The sequence below is a fragment of the Camelus ferus genome, chromosome 22 (genome assembly GCF_009834535.1).
Source record: "Camelus ferus isolate YT-003-E chromosome 22, BCGSAC_Cfer_1.0, whole genome shotgun sequence".
NCBI classification, from domain to species: Eukaryota; Metazoa; Chordata; class Mammalia; order Artiodactyla; family Camelidae; genus Camelus; species Camelus ferus.
Window position 1 is genome coordinate 4,876,534 of NC_045717.1, and position 11,928 is coordinate 4,888,461.

General features: G+C 46.7%; 2 long non-coding RNA genes across 2 annotated transcripts; both read left to right on the top strand.

Annotated features, from left to right (window-relative positions):
• Window positions 1-6,268: 6,268 nt before the first annotated feature.
• LOC116659114 lies at window positions 6,269-8,856 on the top strand. Its single transcript, XR_004314421.1, has 3 exons — window positions 6,269-6,376; window positions 7,323-7,421; window positions 7,846-8,856. It is a non-coding gene; the product is annotated as an uncharacterized LOC116659114 (long non-coding RNA).
• Window positions 8,857-8,976: 120 nt separating this feature from the next.
• On the top strand, window positions 8,977-10,972 carry LOC116659115. Its single transcript, XR_004314422.1, has 3 exons — window positions 8,977-9,086; window positions 9,738-9,999; window positions 10,161-10,972. It is a non-coding gene; the product is annotated as an uncharacterized LOC116659115 (long non-coding RNA).
• The last annotated feature ends 956 nt before the right edge of the window (window positions 10,973-11,928 follow it).

The following is an 11,928-nucleotide window of genomic DNA, read 5'->3' on the forward strand; positions in this document are numbered from 1 at the left end:
GCATCTGAGCTAGGGAGGCACACATGCACGATGCGAACATTAGAAAAACAGACAGACAGAGTCCAACTGAGAAGCAGCATTTCCTCTTCAGGAGGCAAAATAAACACTAATCCTCTTATCCTCTAGAATACAGGTGGTTCACTAATCCCCCATCATGTGAGCTCTTCCCAAATGTCTCTGCAATTCAGTGTCTCAGGAGCAGCGTTCTTATTTTGGTCCATGACTTTCTAAAGCAGATGTGCCTCTCAATGCAACTGGGCTAACCTTCAGAATTTATTTTAAGAAAATAACTAAAAATGCTGGAAAACTCAGCCATATGGCTGTTCATCATGGTACTGTTTGCAAAAAGAAAAAGTTAGAAACAATCTAAACCGCCAATGATGGGAGAATGGTTAAATTATGACACATGTGTAAAATGAAATATTGCCTGGTCACTGGAAATCATACTGTGGCATTATATTTATTGACCTAGGAAAATACCCACAATATAATATTACAGAAAAAATAACCATTCAAAAAACTGCAAGTATGGTCACATTTGTGCAAAAACAAATGTAGTGTATATTCGTTATGCGAGAGAAAGGCTGGAGGGATCAACACCGTGAAGTGAATGGTGATCACTTCAGGCTGGTGGGAGTGGAGTGGTTTTTTTACGTTATCACTTTCAGCATCACCTACGTGATTTTGACATCGTATATCTATAATCATATAAATTCCTAAAGCCATATCCACTCTAGGACCAAAAATCAAAGCAAAAGCTTATGTATCATAATACTGTTTTTTGGTTAGATATTGAAAAGTACGCATTAATATACATAGAAAGGTGTCTGAGGTATAACTCTAGGAGTTAAGCGTCGTTACCTTGGAGTGGGTGGGGTTATGGATGGTTTATAATTTATTATTTTGGCTTAATTCTATTTTGAAAATGTTCTACGAAGGAAAAGTATTGTCGGGGGAAAAAAAGTGGACAGTGGAGTGATTCTCCCCTATAGTTCACCTGTGGGTGGGTCAGTCCTCTCTCAGACCCACTGCGTCCAAGATTCTCTGAGGCAGAGAGATGATATTGAAAATTTACCAAGTTCAGAGTAAGCGATGAGAAAAGGAGAAGAAAATGAATATTTTGAGCAGAGGGCCTGGGTTTGCATCCTGTTTCTGCTGCTTTCTAGTTCTATGAGTTACGGCAGTGTACTTAACCTCTCTGTGCCTCAGTTTTCTCATCTATAAAATGGGCACAAGGAGAGTTTCCACCTCAGAGCTCTGAGAGGCTCAGTGAAGAGCGAACCAGACACAGTCTGTACTCTCCCATTTCATGGAGGAGGCTGTAAGAGCTCAGGGAGGCTAAGACACTTGCCCAAGGTCACACAGCAATGGATGGCAGAGCTGAGATTCCAAATAACTCTAAGTTCAGAGATGAGGAGCCGAGCAGTCATTCTCGGTCATATTTTTATTATGAAAAGCAGATTCTACCGAGGTAAGCAGAAAATAACAGGAAAACCTCTCTCCCAGCGGCATTTAGCACACCATAGAGATTTGTTCTCTACTGTATCCAGCTCCTCCAGCCCCTTGTCCCCTATTGTTCTCTCTCTACTTTGTTTCCTTGGGGAGAGGGGTGGGATGAAGTCTCAAAATTGAATTTGGCTACAGAAAAAGAAAACGAAAGGAAAGGAAAAGGAAAAACAAAGAAACAAAAGCCATGAGATGGTGTTAGTGGGGAGATGCTGGCTGTGAAGTATCTGGTCCAGGCACAGAGCAGTGGGTGCAGTGAGAAACAGCAAAGCCGGCCGTTCCAGGAGGAGCTGGTCACTCTCAGCCCACCGGAGGCGGAGCAAAGCCATCCGGCATGGAGTCCATACAGTACCTTTCTCCCCGGCCCTCCCTGGACAGGGAGCAGTGCTTCACTCACCCCTGGGACTGCATCTTTGTTGAGGGGAGAGAAAGGGCTTGAGGGAGGACAGAGGATGGTTTTTATTTTCACTCCGATTTTCTAGATTGCCATCAAGAAATGGATGAGAACTGATTCAAGTGGACCCAGAAACCGTGGATGAATGTGAACCCACACAGCGCCTGCGCTGGCGGTTGAATCTCAGCCCCAGGGGACGTCATTCCCCAGGGGACATCGTTCCACATTCAGAGGGTGAAAGTCACCACGCAAAGTGAAAGAAGATGGTGGTGGTGATGGTGCTGGGGGGATGGGAAGAACGGAGGAGCCCTTCAGAGACAACCTCGGCTGGTTACAACCCCGACTCCACCTCCCAGCCCCGGGCTCTTTGCCAGTCTCGGCTATGAGCTTGGATTCTAGAATGATGCTGGGGCTGACATCCTCGTCCCACCACTTAGCAGCTAAGATCTTTTTGAGCTTCAGAGTCTTCAGCTGTGAAACAAGGGTGCTAATAATAGCACCTACTTCACCCCACTGTGCCAGCTCGGGAAACCGTTTATGCGCGGAAAAATTCTGCACAGTCCCAGACGCTCAGAAGTCATCCTGGTTATTTACCATTATTCACTTCACTTCTCTGCAGCTCATCTTTCTTATCTCTGAAAGGGTGTTCGTAACAACTGCTCCTCAAGCTGTCCCAAGGCTGCGATGAGACAAGAGCCCTGCAGATGCTTCAGAAACCCAGCATTTCTCCTCTGTCGACTGAGCTTATTCCCAGAAATCCCTCACAAACAACTGTGGGCTGTAGTCTGGGACTAACTCCGTGAAAGCACCCGGCACACAGTAGGTACTCAATTTAGAAAGCAACAGTAAGTTCTTGGCTTGTGTCTGTTCCAGCCAGATACCTGGCAGAGCTCGAAACAGCTTTCCATAAACAGGCAAGCTAGTGATTTCCTGCAGAACAAACAAGCAAATGTCTTTTTTTTTTTTTTTTTTTTTGAGGAGGGGGCACGTAATTAGGTTTAGGTGTTTATTTTAATGGAGGCACTGGGTATTGAACCCAGGACCTCGTGCATGCCAAGCACGCACTCTACCACCGAGCTGTACCTTTCCCCCACAAGCAAATGTCTTAAATTGTTTCCCAGCAACAGCACTTAGGGCCCCAAATTATCCAGAGAATCAGCCTGACTGGTCACGTTCACCGAGCGCAGGAAGAAAAGGCAGTCTTGGGGCAGCGGTGATGGGCGCCAGCACCAGCTGATGGCCGCTTGGGAACCTGACAGCAGCCTCCGTGGGCTGTGGGGACGCCACCTGGTGTGATCTCCTTCAGAGGGACTTAAAGAGTCCCCCCAGGTGTTGACCTCTTGCACCCTCCAGATCGCCCCCCAGGGGAAAGCCGCTTCTAGCCAAGCCCCGGCTGCAGCAGGTAGATCCCTCCCAGAGGCCTTGCCAGCTCTACTTGGGGGTCATCTGACCTGCGCTCCAGGGCATGGGGGGGTGGGGGGGGAGAGTATCTTTGCCTGAGGCAATCCAGCATCACAAACATTCACTCATCTCTCATTCCCAGGCACAGAGCAGGGCTCTGGGAATAATAAAAGCAATGATAACCCAGACCATTTCTACATTTGCCAGGCTCCACATGGAGCATTTTCCTGTAGTCCTTGTAATGGCCATGATCATCCTAACTAGTGATATGGGCTGAGCGAGCTCTATTTTAAAGATGAGGAGACAAGCCCAGACAGACCTCCCTGAGAGCACAGCAACCCACCTCCAGGATCAAGGCCAAGTTTCTAAGGGTGACATTCAAGGCCCCTGCCGACCCTGCCAGCCTCATTTGTCCTTTTGTGGATGCTGCGTCTGCAGAACAACAGGCCATTTCCATGAGCCCCTGTTTCTCTCTCTGGTCGCCTTTGTGCGTTAGCTCTCCCCATCCGTCTGGATTGCTCCCCATCCTCCCTCACCTTCCCGGGACTCCAACGTGAGAGCACCTCGAGGGGCCAGACACCTCATGCACAAAACAATTCTGTGAGTTAAGCATTATCATTCCCACTTTAAGGAACTGGAAACTGAGGCAGAGAATAGCGAAGTAACTAACAAGGTCACAGAGCCAGGAAGAGGCAGATCTGGGACTTAAATCCCCGGAGCAGGAATTTGGCTGGAGCCCAGTGTCTTCCCCACACTATGGTGCCTCTCAGCTCAGGAATCACCACCTCCTTTGGGAAGCCCTCCTTGACCTCCCACGTTGGATTAGGCCCAGGAATGTGCCAGAGCCTGCCCTTACCAGTCTGAGAAAGCCAATTATTAAATTGTCAGGGATTTTGCAAGCTGGTTGTTAAACACAGCAATTATTAAAGATTAAATTATAAACACTTATAATTAAGTAAATTATATTAAAAACAAAGGTCATAAATACTCAACACTCATCACTTCCTAATTATTTTATTACATTTTACTATTATCTACGCTCTGAAGATTATTTACATCCAGGGTGTCTGTCTGGTGGAGATTCCACATAATGGGGCCCTATGGTGTCCCCTCAGTGATATCACATTGGTAGCTTTGAAGTCAGCCACAGCTGGAATATTTACCACATGGAAATCGGCAAACTGATAAGGGCTTAGTTCAACGTTGGTATGATCGATTCGATTTAGCAAAGTGATGGTGAGAATCTCAATAATGCAGCTTAAACTTGCAAGAGTGTCGCACCTGTAGCCATTGCATTGGGAATAGCCCCCACAAAATGGAAGAAAATATTCTTCCAATATTTGAAAACTGCTATTCAGTTTAGCCAAGCAGTTGCTCACGCCGTTGATAAACAAGTGCGGTTCCAACATAGCCCTTCCTGTTTTACCATCATCTTAATTGTTAATGTCCGTGAACACGTCATGTCAAACGGCATTCAAAGAACCACCGTAAGAACCAGGAGCGCATCCCTGATAAGTTGGTCCCTGTCGGTGTTGCCCGATCCAGCTGTGTTTCTCTCCATAGTGGTCCTAACTCCAGGGCTCTGAAGCTTTCCAGCTATGTCCACTTCTTCCAGACTTCTCTTGAGAGCAGGGATTGAGTCTTTTTTCTTTATCAAAATCCTCAGTTCTTGGGGTAGATACTTAATAATTGTTGAATAAATGCATGCATCTTTGCACGACTGCATAAATAAAGAATTAAGCCTATCCCGCGCAAAATCCCTTTAAGACAAACTTTCTTAAGATACTCACTTGTGCATAATTTATTCCTCTGCTTGTCATATATTACTGGGCACCTACCTTGTGTCAGTGGCGTGAATACAGACACTCGTGGGCTGGGCACTTCGTAATGAAAAACACTAAAATGGAAAGGAGAGAACATTTCTAGACTCAGGGTCTTTTTCTGTCTCGTGTTCAAAATTCATGGATTCCTTATAGAAGAGTGTAATCATCCGCCCCACCATCTTCCCTCACCCCCAAAGGACCCCAAATGAGCCTTAGGAAGAGTTGATAGAACTCCCAGTTAATGACAATGTTGTGCCCGGCGCTGAGGGACCAGAGGTAACAGAGAAGTACAGTTGTGTTTTGATTCCCCAGAAACACCTTTGAACACGGTCTGCCCCAGTGAGAAGACGGAGGTGATTTCCCTGTGAGTGAGGAACTGGTTTCTAGTGCTACTCCATCGTCATGGACCTGGGAGCATCGCCTTATGTCTGCTGAGGCAGAAAGAAGAAACAGCTCAGAATTCCTTACAACACAAAGCTTAGAGGATCAGAAGACCCCAACCGATGTTCCTTTTGACAGAGGCCCGTAGGAAACCCCCCCTTTCTCTAGTCGCAAGCTAGTTTCATGCAACTCAAACTTCAAGACCATCTTAGCAGACAGACAACAGAGCATACATCCTATTATAGTATTAATACAAAGATAGGTGGTCTCAAACTCACTAAGCAAATAATTAGTCACCCAATGAATAAGAGAAAAGAACAGCTATTAGCGCACTAAGTCACCTGTCAAAGATGGTTGTGTTTATATTGGGGGGGGGGGGGCTCGTTCCTATAGCCAAGCAGGCATAATACAGGTTGCAGCAGCCTTGAGACCTCTCCGGCTAATATATGTCTCTTTTTCTTAAAAAGAAGAGACGGGGAGGGGGTAAAAAAAAGTCGGTTGCTTCAACTTGAAAGTCAGCACTAAAGGAGGCATTAGAAAAAGACTTTCTTGTGGCTCAGTGCCCCGATTACCACAATTAAAGTTTGAGGTGTGGTGCTATTTGCTCAGCATGCTCTGACACATGAAAGAAAATGATTCAGGCCAGGAAAATAATTACACATTAATTTGTGTTTGGCAACTGTGTTTTATCCCTTTGGCCCACAAAGCGAAGATAAAAGGTGATATTGTTGAAAGTGTTTTCTGTGCTTTCAATGGGGTTGCCATGGGCTGCATTTGGAGACGGGCCTCGGTGGCCGGGCATTTTCCTGGCATCGTGGGACTGCCTTTTGTACTGCATGGCCAGGGCCCGGCCGGGAGGAGCAGAGGCCAGGTACGTTATTAGCTGTTTACTGCCCTGAATCCTTTGTGTCTGAGGGTTTCCCAGGGGTTTGGCCAAGTAGCAAGAAAAGTGACCCTTTCCAGGGTAAAAGCTCCAGCTCCCATCCTAGGGGTGCTCACCCCGCTTTGCATTTTGCCGTGGAAGGAAGAGGCAGACCCTCCAGGACCACGACTCTGGTCCCCTATGGAGACAGGTGGTGGGGGGGTGGGGGGTGCTACTATGAACAAACTACACAGACATGCAGTTGTGCCAGAAAGAAACGCAGGCCCCACATGGCCAGGTCTTCCAGACCCTCATCAGAAAAGTGAGGAAATCTGGATTTTTAAAAATGAAATCTCTCAGCGTTTGCACGTTGGCTTAGTTAAAAACAAGTAAAGCCGGTCTGTGGGCAGCGCGCATCCTGCTGGTGGCCAGTGTGGGGCGCTGAAACGCAGCATGGGACTTCAACACTAGCTTCAGGAGTCAGAAGGAGCTAGACCTCCCAGCTGGGGAACTCTGGAGAGTTCCTTAATCTCTCTAAGGCTCGACTTCCTATTGGTAAACTGGAGACCATAACAATGCTACCTCCCTCCGAGAGTTATTGGGGGATTAAATGAGATAATGCAGCGAGAGGCAGGTTCTTCGCACAGTCCCTGGCAAACAGTAAGCACCGAATAAATGTCGGTGATTATCACTATAATTGAGCCATGGGAGAGTGAAAACATACATCATCGCCCCAGGCTTTCTGTCAGTTAGGATGTCTGCGACACCGCGGTTACTTCATAGATAGTTAGATAATTCCTGAATGGATGGATGGATGGATGGATGGATGGACGGAGGGATGGATGAATGAATATGCTAGTTGGGGGCCAGAAGGAGCAATCCATCCACCATCTTCCCTTTCTGGCGATGTCCCTCATTGTGTTTGTGTCAATCATTTCCTGTTCTTGCACCTCAGCTGCTTCATCTGTGAAATGAACTGGACGTGCCTCTCTCACCAGCTTCGAGGGATGCTTTCGTGCCTACTGACAAGACCTTCCAAGGACTCTTAGAACAAGTTAGGGCTGACCAGCCGGGACTTTAGCACCTGGCTCTGGGAGGAGAGGCGGTCTGGACACTGAGGCTCTTCATAATTGAAGATGGGTCCTTTCATTGTCCCACCCACATCTGCTCTCTACTCTTCCCCCTTCCACTTTTTGTCCCAGGAGGCTGACCTAGAAAACAGGGCCCCTTCCTTCTGCTTTTCATTGTGATTTGGTCTGTAAGGAGCCCAGCTGGAGATTGGAGGGAGAGAGAAGGGGGAGGCGGGGAATTTATTATCCACACCCCAGCCCACCCTGCTGAAGGGACCCCTCTGCAGAGCTCTCTCTGCTCAGTGTCCAGGAACGCTTGCTTCCCCTCATCCCTTTGGGTCTGGGGGAGTGGCTACCCAGGCGCTGAATCTCACCATGCCCACATCTTTGATTCTCATTAACCCTCAGGTCCTCGGGTGAATGTGTCAGCTGTTTCCTGCCAGGACCCTGACGGGCATAAGCAGATACACTCTTCGTCACCCAATCTGGGAAAAATGCATTCTAAGGAAGAAGACTTCCAAGTACCCGATAGAGAACACAGGCTTGGGGATCAGACAGGCTGCAGCTCAAATCCCTATTAGCCGCTTACTGGCTCAGTGAACCTGGACAGGTTCTGTCCTGACTCCGAGCCTGCTTCCTCATCTGCGCGGCGAGATGGAGATGCGCGCAGGCGACGTCTTCCCGCGAGGCCGTCGTGGGGCTGAGGACCACCATCCCCGCAGCCCCGCACCTGCCCGCCGATCACGGCCACTCAGGGCAGCTTTTTCTCTCCTTCTGCCTCTTCTTTCGACTCCTTTTTTCCTTTCTTAGAGGCAAGACATTTTTGTTTTATTTTAATTTTTTTTTCACCTTTGTACTTCTGTTAGGCTGTACCTAATGAAAATCGTTCCCACTGTGGTGCGCCCAGTGGCTCACACACGTTCTGTTCTTTCTAACCTCCCAACGGTCACACATGGCTATTAAGCGGAAGGACATCAGCGCCTCTGATCAGAGTGGAAGGCAAAAATTGAATATTGCTAAAATTATTCTTGAAAATCCTTTAAAAATATCTACCCATAAATGTTGGTGTATTTGGTTTGGGATGTGTTCTCTGCACCATGGGTATATTAATATTCTAGAATGTATACGGCAAGGTACAGTATATTAAAGCCTATAACTGCAAAATATCATTTCGCAGTATTTCAATTACAGAAGGAGACAGAGAGCATGTGCAGTTGATTTTGCCGGAGTCAAAATCACCTGAGATACATTCGTACTGATTTTACCAATAAAGACATTGAGGCTCAGAGAGGGCAAGCAGTTTGTCTAAGGACACACAGCCAATAAGTGGCAGAGTCAAAATTCAAATCCAGATGTATCTGACTCCAACCTCTGTTTTTACCCCGTGCTCCGATGTCTGGATTTATGTGAGTTTGAATAAACAAACCCTCAAAGCCGGTATCATCAAAATGACTTTTGGGAAACAGCTTCACATACTGGGCCTGCTGCCTGTTTCCTTCCCAGTCGCTCGGTTTCATGGGGCCTTAGATCAACCGAGTGGGGAGACCCAGGACCCTGGGCCCAGCCTGGGAGGGTACACAGCACCCATTCTTCCCTGTCGGCCTGGAGAGGTGGCACAGGATGGAGACTTCCGCTGCTGGGCAAACCAGGTAGAGATTTTTTTTTTTCTGGCCACCGATGAATGGTGATAATTGTTGGGAGATTAATTTAAGATTCTCAGATGAAAGATACTGCCGAAGTGCCAGGCACAGGGAGGGAGGGAGGGAGAGACAGAACGAGGGAGCCTGGCTTTCTCCCTCCGGGGCTGACTCAGCCCTTACCTTGGGCAAGTCATTTGACTTTTCTCATCTGTAAAATCAGCCTAATGATGGCTTCTCTTCCAAACCACTTTGATTCTCAGATGAAAGCATCCATAAAAGTGCACAGGATTGCTATTAATTGGGCCATTATTACTTTTATTATTAAGTAGATGAAGTCCACTAAACTTTAACTATGTTTTAACTCCCCCTTGACGGGCAGGACGAGCCGTTGACTATCAGATGACAGGCCTCTCTGAAGTCGCCCTTTGCAGGGAGGCGGGGTTCCCATCAGCAAGGCCGAGGCCTTCGCGCAGGCGTAATCTGTGCTTCCACCCTTGGATGTAAACGCGTCCGACCAGCTGGGGGCGGTGTGCTCAGCGATGAGAAAAACCTGGAGCCGGAAGTGCTGTGTGATTTTTATGGGCAAATGGTATAAATCCCTTGCTCGTCAGCCTCCGCAGTTTGGGTAATTGGGACCAACAGCATCCCTCCCATCTCCAGGCCAGCCTCGGAGGAGACGGCGCTGTCATTAGGTCCAGCATGGCCATCGCTCTGTCTCTAAACATCTGTCTGCTGCTCTGAGACGCGAAATCTGTGTAGGAGAGACCCCTGAGCTCAGATCCCACTTCTAACCCTTACTAAGGCTGCTGGAAGACACAGAAAATAAAATCTACCTCCCAAGCTGGTGAGAATGCAATCACCATTGCATGGAAAACGCCTTAAGCCGGTGCTTGGTGCAAAACACATGCTCAGCCACTGACAGGTACGTCTATCAGAGAGTAAACACTTTGCAAATAGCAAAAATGAACTTTACCCGGAAGGCGCAATGCACATCTTTCTGGATTTATGAAGCATACATATTATAAAAATATTTTTAAAATCACATTACTGTCCTTTTTTTTTTTTCTTTTTTTTTTAACACAGAAACCAAGATTACAGAAGCGATGTACAGCCTGTGAGAAGATGGCAGTTAGCACCGAGGAGAGCCCGGAATCACCCATAGCCCCTCTACCTGGGTCTCCACTGGGAAAACTTTGATGTTGTATCTCCCACCGCCCAACACTGGTCCCAGGCAACTCTAGGGGGCTAATGTTGTAGAGCTTGATGTCAAAAGGGAACATTTACTGGCAAAAAGCCCTAGATTCTAAGACTTGAGTTTAAGACTCCCTGTACCACTCATTATCTCTGTCATAAGTTCTCTGATGTTGCATTTTCTCCTTTAGACAATGAAGGCATGTGCCTGGACCCGAGTTTCCAGAAGTGTGGACCATGGGCACATTTTAATTTTTTAATCACTATGTATTTCTTAGAAATACATGAACTGGAACAGATGCACATGTTAGAAAAACCTTCCCCCCAGTAGATCAAATCCACGATTTCCTGAATGAATATTGAATGATATGTACACATATTGAATAAATAGAATGTATTGCCATTCAATACCATTTAACATTCATGTAAATTTAAAAAAATGAGTTGATTTCAGGCAAACTATAAGAAAAGAGCAGTGCAGGTGGCATTCAGATACAGCAGGACCTCTCAGGATGCCACCGAGCCTGGCAGCTGGGAGCTGGGAACCGGACCATCTCTAGATTATTTCCTGCTCTGAGGTCCCCTGAAGCGACAGGTAGAATCAGTCACTTGGCCCCTTGCAGACCTGTCCACCTGACCCTGACCATGTCCAAAACAACCCCAAGTTTTTCACCAAATGGTCCATGTTATCCAAAACTTCCTCTCTGCACCGTAGCTGAAATATGCTTCATAGTGGCAGTTCCGCGCTTGGGACAAGAGGGAAAGAGTATGGTCCAGGAAGCCTTTTCAAACCCTTTCAGATCCTGTAAGCATTTATTGAGCGCTTGCTGGATGCCAGTCGACATGCCAAGTCCTCGCTCATGACCTGTCTCTTTTTAATCCTGTGGCCACCTCTGAAATTGTACCTGCACCTTTGTCACTAGTGGGGCCTTTGGACAGTTGCTTAAGCTACTTAGGAAGCATTTTATCTTCAGTAAAGTGGAGGTACTGAAATCTGTCCTGGGTACCTCATTGGATTAGCATCAGGACCAAAAGAGATTGTGTCCTGGGGTTGTGGGAAGGAATAAATTAGGAATTCGGGATTAGCAGATACAAAGTGCTACATATAAAGCAAACAGCAAGATCCCACTGTATAGCACGGGGTACTATATTCAATAGCTTATAGTAACCTATCATGAAAAAGTGTGTATATGTATATATAACTGAATGACTATGCTATATGCCAGAAACTAACACAACATTGTAAATCAACTATACTTCAATAAAACGAAACAAAACAAAGAAGGAAAGAAAAAGAAGAGAGATTGCGTATGTGAAGTGTCTTGGGAAATACAAAGTCCTGTCCAAAGAGAAAAAAAAGAACATCAAAAAACCCCTTTCCTCTCCCTTCTCTTCTCTTTAACAAAACTCACTCCATGCCATTAGAATGTCCATAAAGACCTACAACGTCCTTAGCTTGTCGGAGGTCTTATTTCTCCAGCCGCTCTCAGGTTTAATCACCGGCTTCTTCTCCGACCAATCAGTAGGTGGTTAAGTTCTAAGCCTTAGTGTCTGATAAACTTGGGTTTGAATTTCACTCTGTAACTTACGAGCAGTGTCCCCTCTGGGCCTCTCCTCTTGATAAACAGTGATCTATTGGGAAGATGCAATGCCCCGAAAT